The sequence below is a fragment of the Haliaeetus albicilla genome, chromosome 11 (genome assembly GCF_947461875.1).
Source record: "Haliaeetus albicilla chromosome 11, bHalAlb1.1, whole genome shotgun sequence".
In the NCBI taxonomy this organism is placed as follows: domain Eukaryota; kingdom Metazoa; phylum Chordata; class Aves; order Accipitriformes; family Accipitridae; genus Haliaeetus; species Haliaeetus albicilla.
The window spans coordinates 4,725,056-4,745,299 of NC_091493.1; the positions used below are offsets into that span (position 1 = coordinate 4,725,056).

General features: G+C 39.7%; 1 protein-coding gene across 7 annotated transcripts in view; it reads left to right on the plus strand.

Moving 5' to 3' along the window:
• Nucleotides 1-20,244, plus strand: part of PCDH15 (protocadherin related 15) — a 710,734-nt gene that overhangs the window by 220,594 nt on the left and 469,896 nt on the right. The gene's annotated exons all lie outside the window — the stretch shown is intronic.

Below are 20,244 nucleotides of genomic sequence, written 5' to 3' on the forward strand. Positions count from 1 at the left end.
AGTTGGGGTCAGCTGTCCCGGCTGTGTCCCCTTCCCAACTCCTTGTGCCCCCCCAGCCTGCTCGCTGGTGGGGTGGGGTGAGCAGCAGAAAAGGCCTTGGCTCTGTGTAAGCACTGCTCAGCAGTAACGAAACATCCCTGCGTTATCAACACTGTTTTCAGCACAAATCCAAAATGTAGCCTCATACTAGCTACTGTGAAGAAAAATCTCTGCCCCAGCCAAAACGAGCACAGTGTAATTAGTACCCTCAGAGTCCTGGCATCACATTTTAGCACACAAATTTTCAAGCATTATTTTGTTGCACTCTCAGTTCTGTTTTTTTTAAGATGCATTTGCAGATCTATTCTGCATTCCAGAAATAAACACAGCATTATCTTAAGGTATGGACACCTCTGCCTGTGGTAATTGCATAGCCAGCTTCAGAATTGCACAAGGTTTACAAAGCTGTAAGAAGTTGCTCAAGCATAGCTGAAATTATATGATCATATGGGCTGGTGCTGTATTGGTTGATACTCTTATGTACAAGATAAGACAAAGTATACTGTATCTCCTGTAATGCTTTTGTCTGCTATGCCTAATTTAAGTTTTATCCTAGATTTTGCATATTCCATCAGTAATAAGTTAATTGTATATGCAACAGTCAAATGTATAATGAAGTTATTAGCAGTATGCCTGATTCTGCATCCCATACGTGCATGAAAACCAAAGAGGAGTTACCGAAGAGGCTACTTTCTGCTTTAGGTCCTGGCTGTTTTGATATTAACTTGAACCTTAATGTTACACTGTTGTATATTGGGTAACTAGTGAGCTTTACTCAACTGTATTTTCCCTTTTCCTTGGCTTAATGTGACTTTCTGTAGGAGGGGAAAAAAAAAATCTTGTTTTCCCATGAGCACCATGGAAGTCAGATGGCCTGCTGCATATTTTAGCTTAGGTGCAAGTAAGTGATTTCTGTTTGAAAAAAGTAAATCACATGGGAAGCGCACTGCTGTCAAGTCTGTCAATGCAATCTGCCAGAGAGCATGGGGTTTGTTCTTGGAAAAGTCCCATTGCAGTAATCCATTAATCCACAGAATTACCTGGAAGTTTTTCAATACAAGGAAGTAATTAGACGAGATCCCAATTTTTAAATTTGTATTTAACGTTTATGGCTATTTCTGATACTTTATTTTCTTTTATTCACTGCCCTCTAGAGGTCTTGCAAATGAAATTAGACTAAGGGAAAATCAGGTTGCAGCAATGACTGTCTGTTGCTGGTGCCGCTATGCACTGGCTTGTACAATGTTTTAAAATAACTGCATAGATGCTCCCGGAGCTAAATGCTGTTTTTCACACTTGCTAGGAAGGGAAAAAATACTTCTGGTAGGAGAAGTTCAGGTTTTAATATAGTGACTGGCAGTGCTAGCTTTTATGAGTACAAAAGCAACTATATGACATTCCTCTATAAAAGCCTACCTGCCTTATTACAGGTGGTAAGACTTATGGCATAAAGTTACCAGTGCATCAAATGTTTGTCCATTTATCCCTTTTTAATATGTTCTTGTTAAAAACATTTTCAGGGAGAGATCATCTTTACAGATGAACTGCAGAAATGCTTCTGAACCTAAAAGTCTTGCTCTTGTTAACAGAACGGGTGAGGCCCAGCGTCCTTATGGCTTCGTGTCTCCCAGTTGGGCTCTGGGTGCCCTTGCGAGGCATTTCCCTCTCCTGGAGAGTCGGAACGACTGTCTCTTCGACAGACTTTCCTTATGTTTAATGAGCATGAAGTGTAACCTGCAGCATGTCCCCTTGTAGGGATGTTCAGGAATCACTCTCTTCTATGTGGCTGCCTGCTTTCATGAAGTGATTTCCATCTTAATAGCTTTGATACTGCTATCAAAGATATTTGGGGGAAGGACAAAAAGGCAATATGATGATACCAAGAATGGTATGATTATGTGAACCTCGCTTCTTGGAGAAACCCAGATGAAAATAGAAATGTTGTCTTTAAAATATGGCAAGACTTCAGTTCAAGCTTTGCTGCTCCCACTGGTGCTTGGTATCAATCTGAGAAATCAATATAAAATCACATTTAGCTCTTTCACCCTTTATTCACTGACAGTTGTCATGTGTATAACTCTGCAGCGATGCCTGCAATCCCATTGCTTAGCCATTTAAGGAAATGGCAGCACTTCTGGGCTTTGTGTTTTACTGAGGAAAACTCTATTCTGTACTTCTGCAAGTGTGCTTTCGTGAGATGTTTTTTAAGACATTGTGTTTGATTTTTGAAGTGAAGCAAATTAAAGTTGGTTGGAGCAACCTCGGTGTCCTCCCCTGCCCGAGGAAGGCCAGCCCCAGGGGAGAGCAGGCTTTGGCAGGTCCCTGCCCTGGCACAGGGGCTGCTACTGTGCGAATGACCAGCAAGGGGTTTTTTGCATGGACTGAAGCATGTTGTAGGTCGAAACGGTTAGTGCTGGGGACCTGACATCTACCCAGCACGTACAAGATGTTTCATGCAGACTGGCTCTAGCCTCGTCCCCTGAAGTGGCTGGCCCTCAGCAGTTGGAACAGCCATGTCATTCCTGGATTTCATAGTTTTATTCTCCAGGAATCCAGTTTTTGTGCTCCCAGACCACACCAGTGTGCTGTAAAGTGGGGACGATGAGAACCATCACTTCAGAAGTGCATGTCTGACCTGAACTGTGGCATTCTTACAAAGACACCCTTGATGTATCAGTATCTCTATCCTCAACAGAAGAATTAAGATTAATCATGGATCTCTGATGCAGTAATTGTGTAGCCTCTGTAGATTTATATATATTTATCTCCATGATTTGTCTCTCCTGTGTACATCCATAAATTTATTTTACCTGTTCAAGATACAGTTATAGATAGTTTTATAGACTCTGCAATCTGAGCTTTAGGTGAATTGTATCTCAGCACTGGGCCATTGCTACCCAAAGTGAATTTGTTCCTGAATTATACTCCCAAAAGGAGAGAAATCTTGTCAGCCATCACAGTTGTATAGTGGCACAAGTAAAGCCACAGAGATAACTAGAGCTGGTTCTGTTCACCAGTGCTTGCTGCCTAAGTGGGCACCCAGAATTAGTTAGCAGTTTTTGAAACTTAGCTGTTGATGTTGGATACAGAAAAATAATTTACATAGATCTGCAGGAGTACATTCTTCTTAATTTTCCAGTTGATTGGGGATTTGGTGTATTATGGAATTTGTCTGTCTTGGTATCAAAGTCTTGAAGTGCAAATAAGCCATTGCAAATTGTCACTTACAGAAAAATGTTTTATTATTGATGAGATTTGTGAGATTTATACAGGAAGGAGAGCTGAAACATTTGCTGCCTTACAGGAGCTTATGGTCACAGAAATTAGTGTAAGGAAAGTGTAAAATACCTAGGAGGAATTATTCCAATTAGCTATAGGTAACAATAGTATGAAAAGATACAAAGCTCAGATGGGTACATTTAGGATGCAGGCAGATACAAGAGGGAGGTCTGTGCTCATGAGTTGTAGACCCTTTGGGAGAATGGGGAAAGAATTTGCCTTCCTTTCTTCAGTGTCTTCCTATATGCCAGGTCTTTTCCTTTGCAGCTGCTGTTGGAAGATGCTCGGCGGGTATCCTGTTCTCTCAGCTGCTTGGTTGCTCCTCTGCCTGACCTCATGCACTGACAGTACCAGGGAAGATCAGCTCCCAAATTCTGGTACTGCTTGAAGCCCCATTTGCATGCCTGGGCTTTCCATTGTCAGTTAGGAACATGCTGCCTTCATCCAAATGATGCCCATCCCAATATTTGGTGAGAAATGTCTTAGGTTTTTTTTATTGCTGCACAAATGTAGGCAAGTTTAGTGATGGTAAATATTGAGAGGTGGATAATTTTGTTATGTGTTAGCATTTGCCTGAAAGGGTCTATCAACAACACATCGACTTTAAGCCAGAGCAGGACAAAACAGCTAGTATCTGTTAACTGCAGTCTATTTGATTTTTTAGATCAGAACTTATTTTTGCAGGTAACAGAGGAAGGTCTAATTTTGTTCTCATTTTCCCCAGGTGATTGTCTCAGTTGAGGTACCTTTCCCACAAATACCTTGCTCTTAACATTAATTATACCTGCAGATGGCTTTCCTATACAACTCCCTCTCTGCATGCCTATATGTAACGACAGGGTAGTATAAATCCTGATGTTTTCATTAAAAGATACAACAGAGGTAGATTAAAAGCAGTTACCCTTTGCTGATCACTCAGCTCATGAAGAGCTTCACCACGCAGCTGCAAAGTAACGACTGGCTGTCTGTGGCCTGTTTTCTGTAAGTAGGACCATTACAAAGTCATCGCTGTAGTTGCAACAAGCTGATACCTTGTCAGTAATGTCCCAACACTGCCTATTTGTATGTTACACGTGTACATGTACCCTCGCATAGATACTGACTACGCAAGTGCCTGTAATAGAGAAAAGGACATTGCTGTGAACCTTGACATAATATAATAGATGCCTTGGAATGACGCATAGTATCTATGTCTTCATTTATCAGTTTCTTGACATACGCTCATATAGGATTTACAGAAGAAAGTGTCAAAGTTTCCTATATGTATGTATTTATGCATTGAAATAAAATGCATCAAGAAAATACAGTTCTCCTAAATTCCTAACCTCCTGGAACTGTAATTCTTTACCCAGTCTTTGCTTAATATGAAAATGGAGTGCTAAATAGCTCCATTAGTGCCTAGCTCACTTGGCCATTGATGCTTTTTCTGTTTTGTTTTGTAATTGATGCTTAAGGCTCTAATTTATACATAAATATGCAATTTGCCACATCTCAATTGAGGTTATTCAGGATTCATAGCAGAGAGTCTGTAGGAAAGGGAAGGGTTGGTGTCCCTATGATAGCCAGAAATAACAGCCCGGCAGGTGTGACCAGAAGCCTAGATTAGCTGGTAAATATTCAGCTATGTGGGTACAGAGTGACAGCAGGTATCAGGACATTTGTTTGGGCTCTCATTTGTTCTCAGCAGTTACATAGTCAGAAATAAAAAAGCTCCCAGTACTGGTGCTGAAATATAATGGGATTATAACTGAATAAGCTCTTTCTCTGTCATTACCATTTTAAACGTCTGCTTTTCTATCAGTTCTCTTTGATTGGTATTTAAAAATGTTACTGGATTGTTTACCTTGAATGGAGACCAAGATACTCCTTAGACTACTTGAATGACTCGAGTATTTGAAGCAATTTCTCAGAGCTGATTATTGACTGAATTGATTTGTCTAGAATCAGAGAGTTTTGTTTTTTACCTAAACGGGAGCAGAATTCCAGCAAGGTTGATTTTCTCACAAGTCAGCTTTTTTGCTCCCTGATTTAGTCCCTACTTTGTGTGTGGCTCCAATGAACGCAGCACTCACTGATTTCTCTCCCCGGTTGCTGTTCCCATGTTCCGACCCTTGGGTCTGATTGCAGATGAAATTGTCACTTAGTACTTGCAACACTGGTAACTTTCATGCTCATTAACAGTTCAGTGGAGATTACCAAACTGGAATTGGGTATTTCCTGCAATTTGGGAATCTGTAAATGGTCCCTACTCTGGAGCAACACACCTGGATGCATGCTTTCCCTGCTCGCAGTACCCCCAGCAGCAGCTCAAAGTGCTTAAGGTGCATTTGGCAGAGTTTTGATAAGAAAGTCCAGCATTTGAATAGCGTAGTGCATCATTCCTGATGGCTTTCACGTGTGCAAATGTTTGGGGTTTTGGGAGGGGGAGGTGGTTCTTGGGTTGTTTTTTTTTTTTTAAGGAAAAGGCTTTCTTTTTTAATGCTGTAAGAATTTAGCAGGTATCCCCATGCTCCCAGGGTTTGTGCAGGCATGGTGGATCAGCCTCAGCTAAGCTGCCAGAGTCAGAAGTTCCCAGAGGGGAAGTTTTGCAGAGCCCAGGAGGCTGTTTGCCAGCAGCACCCTCTCTGTGCGCTACGTGCCCTCGGCGCAGTTGTCCCCAGAGCCCCCAGGAGCTGTTGGACACCGTTGCACATAGCAGAGAGCCCAGCCCGCCTCGCTGCGTGACAGTGGCTCTCTTGCTGTCGGTAGCTGAAGATCAGAGTCGCTCTCTCCAGAAGGGCACGATACTGATTAGCAGCAAAGCAGCAGGGTGAGAGGTTCTAGCTCCTGTTGAGCTCAGAAACCAATTCTGCTGGATTTTGGCCAACTTAGGGACTGTACGGTTTTGGAGAGTTGGGCCTTGTGGCATCCATCACTTGGTCCTGTGCGCTCTCAACAGCAGCAGCTCTGAAGGGGCTGTGCAGTGCAGCAGGCTTAGCAGGAAACGAGGGACAGCTGGGTGAAACCTTTGAGGTCATCTTAGATTATAAAACAGCCTTACTCATATCTCTAGGATGAAAATGTCACAGATGTTTCCAGATCCATAATTTACTTGGGCAATTCATTCTGCAACCTTTCTTTCAGGTGCTGCTAACTGCAAATGTTGAGGCCAGCCTCAAATGTGAAAGTGTGCAGAAATCCCAGGCTGTGCTGAGCTGGAGATGCTTGGTGTTTTATTTTGGGACTGGATATTTTCATAACTCTTCAAAGTTATTACTCTTGCTAAATGGCTGTTAGGTGAAGCAAGTAGCTTAGAAAGGGTTACAGCCATCTGCTGCTGTATTTCTGTCCGTTGTCTTAGAAGTGTTAGGGTCTCCCGCACCAAGAAAATTACCCGTGGTCCACAGTAGTAACACCAGGCCATCCACAGGTGGCAACATAAATTTGGAAGTACAATGTGGCAGAAACTGGTCCATTCAGGTGTTCTCCATTAATAGCTATTTGTAAAAAAATGTTATAGAAACAGCATGGAGTATTCAGAAATTTAAGGAAGCATATAGTTTCAAGGTATAAATCAGATATATAATCATTTACTTACATGACGTGAAAAATATATGCAATGCTGAACAACCATTACTTAAAAGCATTTGGTATTAAATTGAAATGGAAAGATGTTGTCATGTCTTCATTGAAGCTCAGTGGCACGCTCTTGGTGGTGGTAGTATACAAATACAGTTTAAGTCTTGGTATAGCAAAGAGGACTGGGATGAGAGGGCAAGGTGTTTCTCAAATACTGTTCTATTGCTAGTTAGGTACTGAAGATTCACACAGCTGAGGACAGGGAAGATACGAGGACAGATTGTTGGGAACAGAAGAACAGTAAAACAGAATTAAACCTACATTTGAGTGGAAATCAGAGGAGTGCATTTATGTAATGAGAAACAGTGATGTGGTCTGGCTGCACTGTTTTGCAGGAGCAGATGGGTTGGGGTGTGTGCGAAGTCCAGCGCGAAGCACTAATGCAGAGCCACCAGGGTTTCTCTGTTATTTGCACATGATGCACAGAGCAGTGCTCATACAACCATTACAGCAGCCTCATATCCAGATAAATCAGAGAGCGTGACTGAATGGTGATCGAATACTCTTGGCTCTGCTGGCAGTTACAGGAATGAGGACTGGCAAACGGAGCAGTTGGAGGACGAGTTCATCCAAGATCTTTATCAGCTGTTCCTGCCTGTGGCTTCTCTGCAAGTGAGATCCTCATGCTCATCTCCCCACCCAAGCACCCAGCGCACTGCCAGGAGGGTCTGAGGGCTGCTGTCACCCCAAAATCTTTCTACAGAAGCCTCTGGGGCAGCCTGTTTTACTCTCCTGCTACAGTTAATGAATATCAAGACTTTTCTTCTTCTATCCACCTCACAGTGTCTTTGCGTTTCCTTCAAAGCCTGGAAGGATGAGTGCAGAATTGTCTTGGTGTTAGTGGGAAGCTTGGGAAGATAAAGTGTTCAGAGATTTAGACTAGTAAGAGGTTTATACTGCGTATGAGTTTGTCTAAACATGCCACCAGAGATGAGTAGTGCTCAAATGCACAAAGCAATGTTCTCTGCAGACTGTCCCGAATCAAGTGATAGGGATGGGAGATACAAGTACTGAGATTTGATACATGTTTTCAAGGTCCTTTGCTGTGTTCTTTGGCAGTTGAGGTACAAAATACTCCTTTACTGAACCCCCCCCTTTTTTTTTTCATTTCTTTAGGTTTTTTCTTTTTTTTTTCCTCTGAATTTTGGAATCTCAAGTTTAAGCAGAGAAATAGCAAAACCTGTTGTTTTAAGGAGAGGCTTTAAAGAAGAATGGGCCAAATTCAGAGCACTGTGGAGATTATAGCTCTTTCCATTTTATTTTGTTATGCTATTTAGAGTTCCTTCTCAGTGTGTGTATATATATGTATGAACAGGAGAGACACTACAAGTGTATGACCCAAGGAAGAATGGTATTAGGTATAAAAATGCATACGCTGAACTAGCTTGCTTTTTTTCTATACCTTATGCCAGCTCTTGTTTTACACATCTGACTGTTTAGGTGGTGATGTTATTTCAGCCCAGCCCATGCTCCTGGTTTGGTTGGTTTGCTGGAGCATTTTGTTTTGGCCATTAACACCTCTGTCCCATTGCTTTTTCTGCCTCAGTTACACAGCTACGTATCATGCTAATAAACCAAGAAACCTGTCATTCAACCCCAAGGTGATCCCAGCTGTCTGAGTAATGATTTTAAATAAATTAAAATAGTTAAACAAGTTAAATAGCTTATTCTGTGCATGAACTTTAATGACTCCCCCCCCCCCCCCAAAAAAAAAAAAACAAAGGCAGAGAGAGAAAGAATGGAATAGAGCTTGTAGTTCTACTAAAAAATGACAAATACATTCAGTATAGTCCTTGGAGTGAAACTTCTGACTCACTCAATTTAATAAAGAACTCAAAAAACTGTGACTGTAATTCTGTACTGCACAATTCAGTGGCATTAGAATTTAATATGTATTCAGTCTATTCATTTTTGCACCTGTGAACCACAAAGTATGTTGTTTGTGATGGATATGAAAGAACCTCTGTATTTTTCCACAGCAGAACGTTTCTTTCAGTAATTATTATGAGGCAGTCAACAAGGGCGTGTAGTTTTTAGAGGGCAAGTCTCATTTTTATTTTTTTTTATTTTTAGTTTCTTTTTGCATTGTTTTAGTTACTTTAAAAAAAAAAAGCTGAATGCAGCACCAACAGTTATGAGACATTAATGAAGTATTTTGTGCCTGTGGTATACTTTTTTCAAATGTTTTTCTCATACCACATGCCTTTCTCTGTACAATAAAATGTAGTTCAGGAACTGTATTGTTTAAAATAAATCTTTCTTGAAGTAGAATATTTATTTTGCGACTTGGCAAAAACCTGTTTCTTATCATGCTGCATCTTGAATTAATAGCCATGGTTTTTCAGACCAAGAAGCTTTAAAAAGTGCAAGCAGGATGAATTATTTCAGGTGATTATTAATGCATGGGGCAGTATGAGCAACGAGACAGAGCTTTGGACTGGCTTCAGTTGCCAGCTCTGCCAGCACTGGCCCACTGTGGGGACTCCGTACATCACGGCATTTCTCTGGATCTCAGTTTTTGCAGTTTCTGCAATGTCAGAAATTACATTGCTCTTGTTTGAAAAGCACTACTTAAAAACAAAGCATCACTAATCATAATTGCAACATTCAGAGCAATACAAATGGCTATTTATTACGTTTTGGCAGTTTACTCTGACCCAGATGTTTTAAGCTCTTAATGGTGCGTAGGTGAAGACTGCTCTGCTTATCATATATTCCCATTACAAATAGTACCTGTATTGTAAGTCTTAGCAGTAAGGCCAGTATATAAATGAGCACAAAAATGATTTTTTTTTCTTTCTCTGCAGCTAAAGATGGGACAGTGTAATTTTGCTCTTTATACACCTGTACTGCAGATAAATATTTAACTTAGTCCCCAGGTTTGTTCATGCAAGAAGAGGATTGGATTATATCGGCTCCTCTTCTCTCCTGTTTCGATTGCTCCCCTCTCACTGACCGTATTCTTTTGCCTCAGTGTTTTCTAAATTCATTGCGTGTCAATCTATCTAGCATTTCCAAGATGCAAAGAAGATTTAAAACCTCAAACAGAAAGCTGACTTTTAATTAATAAACTATTTCAGACCCACTATTCACTAGTAAAATCCATGAAGTCCTACTAATGACAATTATTTTCTGTAGGTTAAGGAAGGAAGGAAAAAGGCAAAAAAACCCCTTCTTGAACTACATGTAGCCAACCTGATAGTTTCAGTAAATTAAGAAAATTGTTTCTTGATGTTGACATTTAGTGTGCTTAGTAATTCTTCGCTAGAAATTACAAGGAACAATTTCCTGTAGGCTAATGTTAAGTTCTCTAATTTATTATTGTTAGTGAGTATTTTATTTTCATTTTTTCAGGTTGAACACCTGAGAACATATTGGAATAAGGATTAAATTACAGCAGTGTTCTGTGCTGGCTCTCTTGAAGTTTGCTGTTCATTCTGGCTGAATCTGTGCAAACTTTCACACTTAGTGTTTTGGGGAAAATCAAGTGACAGATGGGGTGGCTGCAATGTTTAAAAGACAAACCAAGGAGAAAGGCAGGGGTTTGCCTTTTTGTAAATAATGTATTGCTTTTTCTAGTGTGGGATAATTAATCTGTGCACATGTTGGTATGGGGGATTAAAAAACCAAAGGGATCAGGGTGCCAACTCCAGTTATGACCGAGGAACTGGAGTCATGCAGTCACGGCAGTTCAGGGAGACAGGTGGAGGCAGAGCAGCCTCGTGTTCGATAACAACCTAAAGAACAAAATGTGCCAGGATTATTGTAGTTGGAGGCCTTGGCCATTACTAGGTCTGGTCCATTAACCTGTGCCGTCTTTCTAAAAGCAAACTCCCTCCCAGGGATATATTAGAGGCCTAATATAGAAGTGATAACCATGATGTATTTAACATGCTTATCTTCCTGGTCCAACACTGATGATGAAAGCAATATTTACCTGGAGGTTTTCTCTTATATCTTTCACTATTTTAAAAAAGGAAATTATTTCCTGATGGTAGGTTAGGCTTTTTCAAAATTTAATTCTCACTATGGCTTAACTAACATACTAAACAACCTATTCCCCTGCACCCCTCCCTGAGGTCCCTAGAGTACAAGCTTGCCTATTTGAATCAAACTGGTGGAAATTAGGCAGGCAGGAGAACCTTTAATGAACTGGGTTAAACTTTGTATCTTTTAAAATACCATTTATGTTTCTTCTTTTTAGTTATAAGTGTGGGGCTTTTATTCCTAATCTTTGCAGTTTTGAAATTGTATATTGGTGCCAGGGACCTTTCATACTCCGGAGAGACCGTGCAGCAAATGATCTGCTCAGGCAAAGGTTAGAGTTAGGGGGTCGTTTCTTGGAGGCTCCTTCCTGTTGCAGTTCAGTGAAAGCCAAGATTTCAGTCTGAGATTTTCACTCATGAGCTTTATCTTACAAAGTGAGCAGACCTTTCGCTGCCTTTTTTTTTCCCCTTCTCTATTGACCTCACTTGCTATGTTTGTAAAATACGTGAGTAGGCATAAGCTGTGGTCATTAACTGCAAAATGTAGGCAACACATCAGAAGAGCTCATTATTTGGTGCTTTATTATAAAATAAATAGTTCCACCGCACTAAAACAACACATCATTGCTCCATTTTACATATGCCTGGCTCCTACTGAGACAGAAGTTTGGGCCTGCGCTAAGTAAGGTTCAGATTATGGAGCTCAGTATTGATGAAAGAAATGGTGAGAAAGTCGTATCTACCAAACTCTTTCTCTGAGAAAAATCCTAAGTGCATTCGTTGATATTTTAATTTTATATATAAACCAAGGCTTACCCACTTTCATGCTTAATCCAGCTCAAACGTTGCTCACTGCTAATAAACTCTTTTCTTCTGGTACCTAGGTTGCTGTTGATGATATTATTTAATTTTACCCTCATAAAGTTGGGGGGTTTAGTTATGTAACAAGACATCAAAGAGGCATGATACAGAGTTTTCCTTCCTCAGAGAATAAATACCAAATTTCTCTTTGAAGCTGGAATCAAAGCAAGAGAGTCTGCAACTGATTTGAGAAATAGGAAAAACAGGTATCCTGCATGAAAGTAAAATCAGAGTTTTGGTGTTGACAGATACATTTTTTTTTTTAAATACTTGCGTTTCCCTTTCTTGTGATTTTCATCTGATGTAAGCCAGTTTTATTCACTCCAGTGAGCCAGGTTCTTCGGCTAATGGATTTGTTTACATTGCAAAGGAGATTCAAGTAGATTGAGTAAAGGTAGGATCCATTCTAACACATCATCTTTAACACACAAAAGAAAAAAAATGATGTAAATAATAGAACCTAAGACTTCTAAAAATATGTTGAGAAGTGCTTGATCAACCTAGAAGCTTTCCTTTGGGCCCTAAAGAACAGGATGCATCAGGAAAATCTTACTTTGCTTTTTGGTGACTGGCAGTTTTGTGCTCGCTTGGTGAAAATTCTCAAGTAATGCTTTCCTATGGGAACGTTAGGGAAAGCAGCTTTCCCACTGTTTGTATTCTCTTGTGAAAGTATTGGGTGATGCACAGTCCTTAGAAAACATCCATATGTAAAGAAAACATTGCTTTTATTTTGGAGTTAAAATAAGATCATTGCATTGATAAATATGTTGAAATATGTATTTTTAAGTGATGATTGCATTTCTTTAGTAGATTTTGGTTTTAACTCACTGTTGAAAGCAGCAGTTTTGCTGGTGGATAACAATGCTTTTACCAGTTCTGGACAAACAAACACAATTGGAAACAGATACACTTTTGCAGAATTGAACATTTTTAATGAGTGTTTAAAAATGCCAAGATATTGTGACATTTCTGCATATTCTTCTAAATTTTGAAAAATAGATGAGTATTTCCTGGGTGGCATCCCAAAATTTTGTCTTAATTATATTTAATCCCAAACTCTCCAGATGTAAATAAAAATACAGACTCTGGCCTTTTTTCTTTTTTCCCCGTTAGCTGTTAGCCCTGAGATTGCAGTGGCTTCCTGTTGCTTTATTGTCTTTGTGGGTTTTACATTGCTTAGTGCTGTGGTGGTTTTTATGCTGCAATTTTTGCCTCAAATTCTCTAGTCCTCCCCTCCTTTTAGCCTAAGTGTGGTTACTGGTTGTTTGAATCAAAATAAAATACAGCTGCAGGCTTGCTTATAGCATTGCAAGTACTTTTTGGCCTGTTACGGCTATATTTTGCCTTTCCTAGGATTAAGAGTCAACATCACCACTTCTGCTATTTCTTTCAAAAAACAGAGATTTGAAAAAATCGCTTGGGCTTTCCTTTCAGAAACAGGTTACATGCTGGGAGCTGCGCTGTGGAGAATGCAGATTTCCTACACCTCCCACTTTCCATCTTCCTCCTTGTGTCTGAGAGCAGACCTGAAGAAGGCTCAGCCTCGAGCTTCAGAGGAGTTGAAGGAAAGTCGTGAGTACTGTCATTGACAACCTGTGGATGCCACGTGTGTCCTAGACAGCCCTGTGGCAACTGGTAGAAGTGCGTACAAATTTGTATAAGTTTATTGTGGCAAACGGTAAGTTTATTTATAGCAGCAGAGCACTGTATCGCTCAGGCAGGCCAAGTTAATCAGGAGTACCTCACAACGTGCTCATCTACTACCTCCCAAAGTGTCATGTCTACCCCCCCTTGACTACGGAGTGTACCACTGCCTCTGTCCTGGATTTGTAATGCTCTGCTGGGGATAATGAACCCTGGCAAATGCAGCTTTAAATCTCACAGTTCTTCTCGCACAGGTTTTGCATAGCTTCCACATCCATTTTTGGACTTCTGACTCCCCAAAAGCAAATAGTTATACTATTCAGGTTTCTTTTTTTAGATGACTAAATTGTTTGGGATATCAGATGGAAGAGTTCATTTATGTAATTCTGTTTTAATTTTAAGAAAAAGCATCACTTCAGCAAATCATGATTTTATAGCAGTGCAACAATTATGTTCAGACTAGGGTATACTTTTGTCCTCTGATTATAGGAAGATGTTTAATGACAAAATGTTACCCTGTTGATATATAAAGAGGGTCTAATTTTTATTTTGTAAGTAGAACATCTAATTTATCCTGTGCTGAATTTCCACTGCTTGACCAAAAAAAAAAAACAAAACCCAACCAACTGTGAGAAGGCTTTTAAAGTCCATTATATCATGCTGGTGAAAGGCCCATTAGAGCTATACACACTTCCATTTTAGCCATGCTATTAGTAGTATGCTGGTAGGTAGAAAGGCAAATAGTCCTTGCACATCTTACACCTTGGTAGAAAGTGGAAGGATGCATATACTAGGGGGACTATTCTAGACAGCTTATGATCCTTGATTTTGCTTTTCAAATGTATTTATTCCCTCTTTGAAGCTGCGGAGGAGGGTTTTTCCTTGGGAGTGGGTGTTTTGATAAGAATGTAACAAATATTGAGCACTGAAGTAATGGCAAGGGTTATATATGTTCTGTGGCTGTTAGGATGGATAGTTTCTATTTTAAGGGAAATATTAGCAATTTTTAAAGCACTTTTTTTTCATCTTATTTATATGATATTTTATTTATTTGCCCAGTGCCTATAGTTTCCCACTAGATTTATAGTGGGCTACGCAGTTAGTTTTTTATTTTATTCTAGTCTTCTAAATAGGAGACATCATTTCCATCTTTACTGGAAAGCAAAAAAAACCAAAACAGTTTCCACATAGTGGTGAGGTTTCATGCAGACAGCAATACATGGTGAAAAAATAGAAACTAGAGCTCACCATTAGATGTAATGAAAAGTCTGAGACATGTTATCAAAATGAGCTGATTTTTGGCATTGTTTGGCTTCTTGGTGCTCTCAGTGTGCACACTAGCTTAAGATTGCCAGAGGGGTTTTCACTACCAGCAATTTGAGAGCAGGAGAAGGTGAAGTGCTGTTAGGAGACCACCTGCAAGGGACTGGGGAGAGGAGCAAAACAGGCTGCCGACCTTAACGGACATACAAAAGGTTGTGTGTGATGGGAGAGGGCTTGACTTTGTTGGAGGGCTGGATTTGGAGATGACACTTGTGCGACAATAAGATGGCTTACATCAGAAATCACAAAACTTATGAAAGAGCTGGCAGTGCTCTAAGGAATTTTTAAAACTACATTTCAGGGGGCGAAATCAAGTACACAAAGAAAAGAGCAAGTAAGAAATACAGGCATGTGGATGAGAAGGACAAATATAAAAGGACTGTAATCATTGTAATGGAAATGAGTTATTACAGGTTTGATTTCTGATTTATGAATATTGATTTTGAAGGAAGACAAAAGGATGAATGACGTGCAGACAGATGTCTCTACAAATGGGAAAAGTTTAGCAAAGAAAACAGGGAACAGTGTAAGAAGAAAATACATTTTGAAGTAGTTAATTAAAATCTAGCTAGAAGGCACTAAAGGGCAATGGATCGTGATGGTCAGCAGAGGAGTCCCAACCTATTAATACTCATTCAAAGAGCTCAGCCCTGCTGATCTCCAAACAGCAGCTTTGGCCCTTGGGGCACCAAAGAAGTGTCAGGCCCTCCCTGCATTTCTCAGTTATAGTGAAATTGAGAAAGCAGAGTAAAGGAGATAAAACAGGATTTTACATGAAAAACATTTTTGTGTTCTGAAGGGAAAGCATATTATGTTGAAAGGCAATTGAAGTATTTGACCAAGAACAGACAAATGTTCAAGGGATAATGAGGAATGCAACCAGGCAGTGATACATGATAGCACACAAGTGGTCAAACTGTAGTATTGGAATGAAGTTGTCTTTTATCTGTATATATAGTCTAATTAATAAGAAAGAACAAAAGTTAGACACTTAAGTATAACCGAAATTGTTTGCAGTGTTGTCCTGGTTTTGGCTGGGGTAGGGTTAATTTTCCTTCTAGTAGCTGGTATAGTGTTATGTTTTGGGTTCAGTTGGGTTCAGTATGAGAAGAATGTTGATAACACACTGATGTTTTCAGTTGTTGCTCAGTAGCGTTTAGATTAAGTCAAGGATTTTTCAGCTTCTCATGCCCAGCCAGCGAGAAGGCTGGAGGGGCACAAGAAGTTGGGAGGGGACACAGCCAGGGCAGCTGACCCAAACTGGCCAAAGGGGTATTCCATACCGTGTGACGTCATGCCCAGTATACAAACTGGGGGGAGTTGGTCTGGGGGGGGGAGAGCTGCTCGGGAACTAACTGGGCATCGGTCGGCGAGTGGCGAGCAATTGCGTCGTGTATCACTTGTTTCCTATATTCTAATTTTTTTATTATTACTGTCGTTTTATTATTGTTATTACTATCATTATTATTTTCTTCCTTCCTGTTCTGTTGAACTGTTCTTATCTCAACCCACAAGTTTTACTTTTTCTCCCACTTGTCTCCCCCATCCCACTGGGTGGGGAGGAAGTGAGTGAGCAGCCGCATAGTGCTTGGTTGCTGGCTGGGGTTAAACCATGACGGGTGTGAAGACAAGAGTCTCTGGAAGCAATGGCCACAACCAGTGGAGAAAGGAGACCAGAATTTGGAAATTCCAGACGTGTGGCATGCTGCTATGGGCTGCACTTTGTGTCTCAAGGACACAACGTGGCTTTTAAAAGACAGAAATGGAGGGCAGGAATAATAGCTTTCAGTGCAGGGGATGGTTGCCTGTGGATTCCCACGTAGGATCTTATGCTTCTATGAAATTTGTTGTCAGTGCTAAATCTTTTAGGATAGTGATTGCAGAAGAAATTTTTGGTCCTGGGAATCTATGTGAGGAAACAGTGAATGTCATGGTATTCAGTGTAGATAAAACAGTGAACTGCTGCCGCCCTGAAATAACGCAAGGATTAAGATGGGTATTTTTGTTTTAGCTAACAACTATGGCTAAGTGTCCTTTGACAGTCAAGAAAATAAAATTAAATGGTGAACTTACTGGAAAAAGAACAGAAAGCAAAACAGCAGTCAGATGTGTATGTGGTACAGTTTTGGTCACTCAGCTCAAAGGGAGTTATTGAAGACCTGTTAAAGGTAGAGAGCAATGGCAACAAAGATGATCAAAAGTGTGGAAGGGCTTACAAGGAATGACAGCAGAGGCTGACACCCCTGAGTCTGGAAAAGTCAAAACTGAATGCAGTATGACAGGGAAGCATCAAATACTGAATACAAGAGTTAAGGAGCATATAGTGAACCTAGAAGATAAGATGCCAGGGTCAAAATAAACAAGAGAAAGTCATTCCTTCCACGTGGTAGTTACTTTGCAGAGCTCCTTACCTTGAAAGGTGCCATCCAGGTTGGACTTCAGAAAGCGCCTGGATGGTGTCATGACGGGAAAATCTATCACGGGCCAGTAACCATGAGAATACAACCTTAGCTTCTGGAAGTTTTATTAGCAAGTTGCTGGAGTTTATTCCTAGCAGGAACCACTATGTGCTTTCCTGGTTTTACTCTCTTCCTTGGGCTTGTGCTGTAGGTACCCAGCGAAGACAGAGCATGGCTAGGCAGAGCTCTCCTCTGGGCTGCTGTGGCTGTTCCTACATTTATGTTTTAATAGAGCAGTTGGTGCAAATAAATATAGTATATACAAGTTCTGAATCTTTACCAAGCATCTTCAGGCTATAGCTTAAATTTATCTTTTGTGTTGTAGGTCAATGAACATGTTGTTAGCAGTAGAATCTATAACTTGATCATAATTTGAAAAATGAGAGGATTTGTTTGGTATAAGATTGGGATTAAAGCAAGGAACAATTTCAATGCAGTAACGCAAAGCTTGACACCTATACATTCTGATAGGTGGGAAAGCTGTTACAGTGATTAGAAATTCGTTTGGGAAAGTATCAAGGACTGAACATTGTGAAGTAGTGCAAGATAAAAAGTATCGTAATGAAATGATGAAGGAATTCTTTTGATTACACTGGGACATATTTAGCAGTGCTAGAACACCATCTCACCAGGCATGCCTGTGGCTGCTTCTCTGTTTGAATGTCTTGGTATCATGCCTAGTTTCAAACTAACATAAATTTTCTGTTGATACTTAATTGACAGAGGTACAAATAGAAGGTAACAGAGCATGTTTAAAGTTATTTGGATAATCTGAGCTTTTGGGCCAAGTTTCTGATGGTCTGGGTAGAAAGATTTAATCATCACAAATTCAGGAATACAAAAGAGAATGCAGAAGATTTAAAAAAAAAAGTCTACTTGGGGTAATAACTGAAAAACACAGCTAAAGCTATCTGCACAGTGCTCTTTCTTCTAGCAGGGGTAAAACAAACAATACCTTTGAGCTGTATACTGCGAGATAAGGCAATAAATGATGGAATATTATCCTGGCAGTTCTGCTCGGACTCCTACAGATTTGGCCTGTGGGTTTCAGAATGGCATTGCCATATTACAATGGTAAAGCAAAGTACAAACACCTTGATTCAAGTTTTGGGGAATACTGACTATGAAAAAACCCAGCCAAGCTTTCGGAAATCTTTTTAAAGGACCTTGCAGTGGGGTCAAACAGAAAAGAAGCTGCTGAAAAGCGAGAAGTGGATTGATGAGAATTAGTTGCCTCGCTACTTGGAGAAAGTCATGTGGAGATGACAAGTACTGGGATAAATTGAGGAGAAGAAACTCTTCCTATGTGTTTTGAGTTTGAAAAACAATTAGCAGTGAGGGTGAGGAGATGAGCTGGAGTCAGAGAATGAAAGAAATACATATAATCACCTTGGGAGGGGAGGCGAAACCGTATTATTGAAAAATCTTCACGCATGAAACTGAAAACTGTAGTAGAAAATGGGGATTAAGGTGCTGTGTGGTAGGTGATTTGTACTACACGACTGTTTAAGGACGCGTCTTTACTGACTTTATGAAGTTTTCTGTGCTTGTCATTTCTAACACGCCTGTGTCGCACATCTGATCTTTGGTCCTTTCAGCACTTTCTGTGATTAAGAAATCCCTGTGGTTGCTCTAGGGGAGATCGATGAGCGTATGATGAGTCGTTTAGCCAGGCACATTCACTTTTTGTCAACTAATGTGTAGTCTGAGAGTTACCTTATTGGGATACTTGGCTAGAGACCAAATACAACTAGTCTAGTACTGGACTAATGGCAGAGAACATGACAAATCTATGCATTGAAATACTCCACCACTTAAGCAGCTCTGCATTTCATTAAGCCTAGCTACTTAAAAACAGGATAAGGGTTATACAAATCCAAAAAAGAAACGGGTTAGTCTGTTTTCATAAGCTCTCACAGGAAAGAACAGCAAGATATTATTTTCCTAAAATAATCAATAGCACATGAGTATTCCTCATTTTCTTTGAATAATCTGAACTTTTATTTTTACAACATAACTATCTAATTTTTAAAGTGGCCTTAATATATAAGCACAAAGAAAAAAACTTTCTGAATAGTAGGAAAATACATCCTTTTTATGTAAACCAAAGATGAAACTAAATGTTAGATTTGCTTACAGAAAAAGTTGTGTAATCCAGGTTTAAATTTTGGATACCACTGCTATGAATGTTTAAATATAGGCTGCTTGCACAGGACTGATCTTCTCACTCCTCTGGCCAGGGCTTTCCACATCTTCCATTGCTCTGGCAACTTGCTGTGGAGGAGCTGCCTGGCAAAATTTAAATTTCAGCTGATTGAAATAATAGCTATATTCTTGGCAGAACTGTTACATAGGATTTATAGAGAATAAGGCATTACTTGACAGAATGAAAAAGAAAAGTAAAAAAAAAAGATTTGGGGTGGAGAATGGCTCTCTTTATGGGCTGTGTCAGTAACGTGCAGAACAGCCATTCTCTACCAGTAAAAGCAGAATAATTTTCTGGAGAAATGTCTGTGTCAATAGCTACAAAATTGTTTCTTATTACTTGGCCCCGGACTTTTCATAAGTTCAGTGATATTGTAAAGGCAGAATTCTTTGCCTTTGCACATTTCAAATATTTTAATTAATTTCTGAAGAATTTTTTAATGATTCTAAGATTTGGCTCTTGTGGATGGTGCTGATCATTTTGAATAAGGTACAAACAAGATAGTTCTATTTTTCAATATTGTCTTTGACAAATATTTCATGTAAATTCTCAGTGAAGATCTGATATGATTTTAGTTATTTCACTTAATTGCCTTTGTGTAGTAATTTGACTTTAATTTTAAACTTTCATTTAAAAAAATTATAAAACCTCTGTATCTAGTTTTCTAATGTTAATTTTACTTTATGAAAAGAAAATAATTAAATGTGAAGTTTCTAAGTTACTGCTTTCAGTCACTGAGATCTTTGTAATGGTGAGAACTTGTTATCTTTGTATAGCATTTTGGATAATTATGAAAAATGAGATATGATTGTTGTTACCTTGTTCCTAA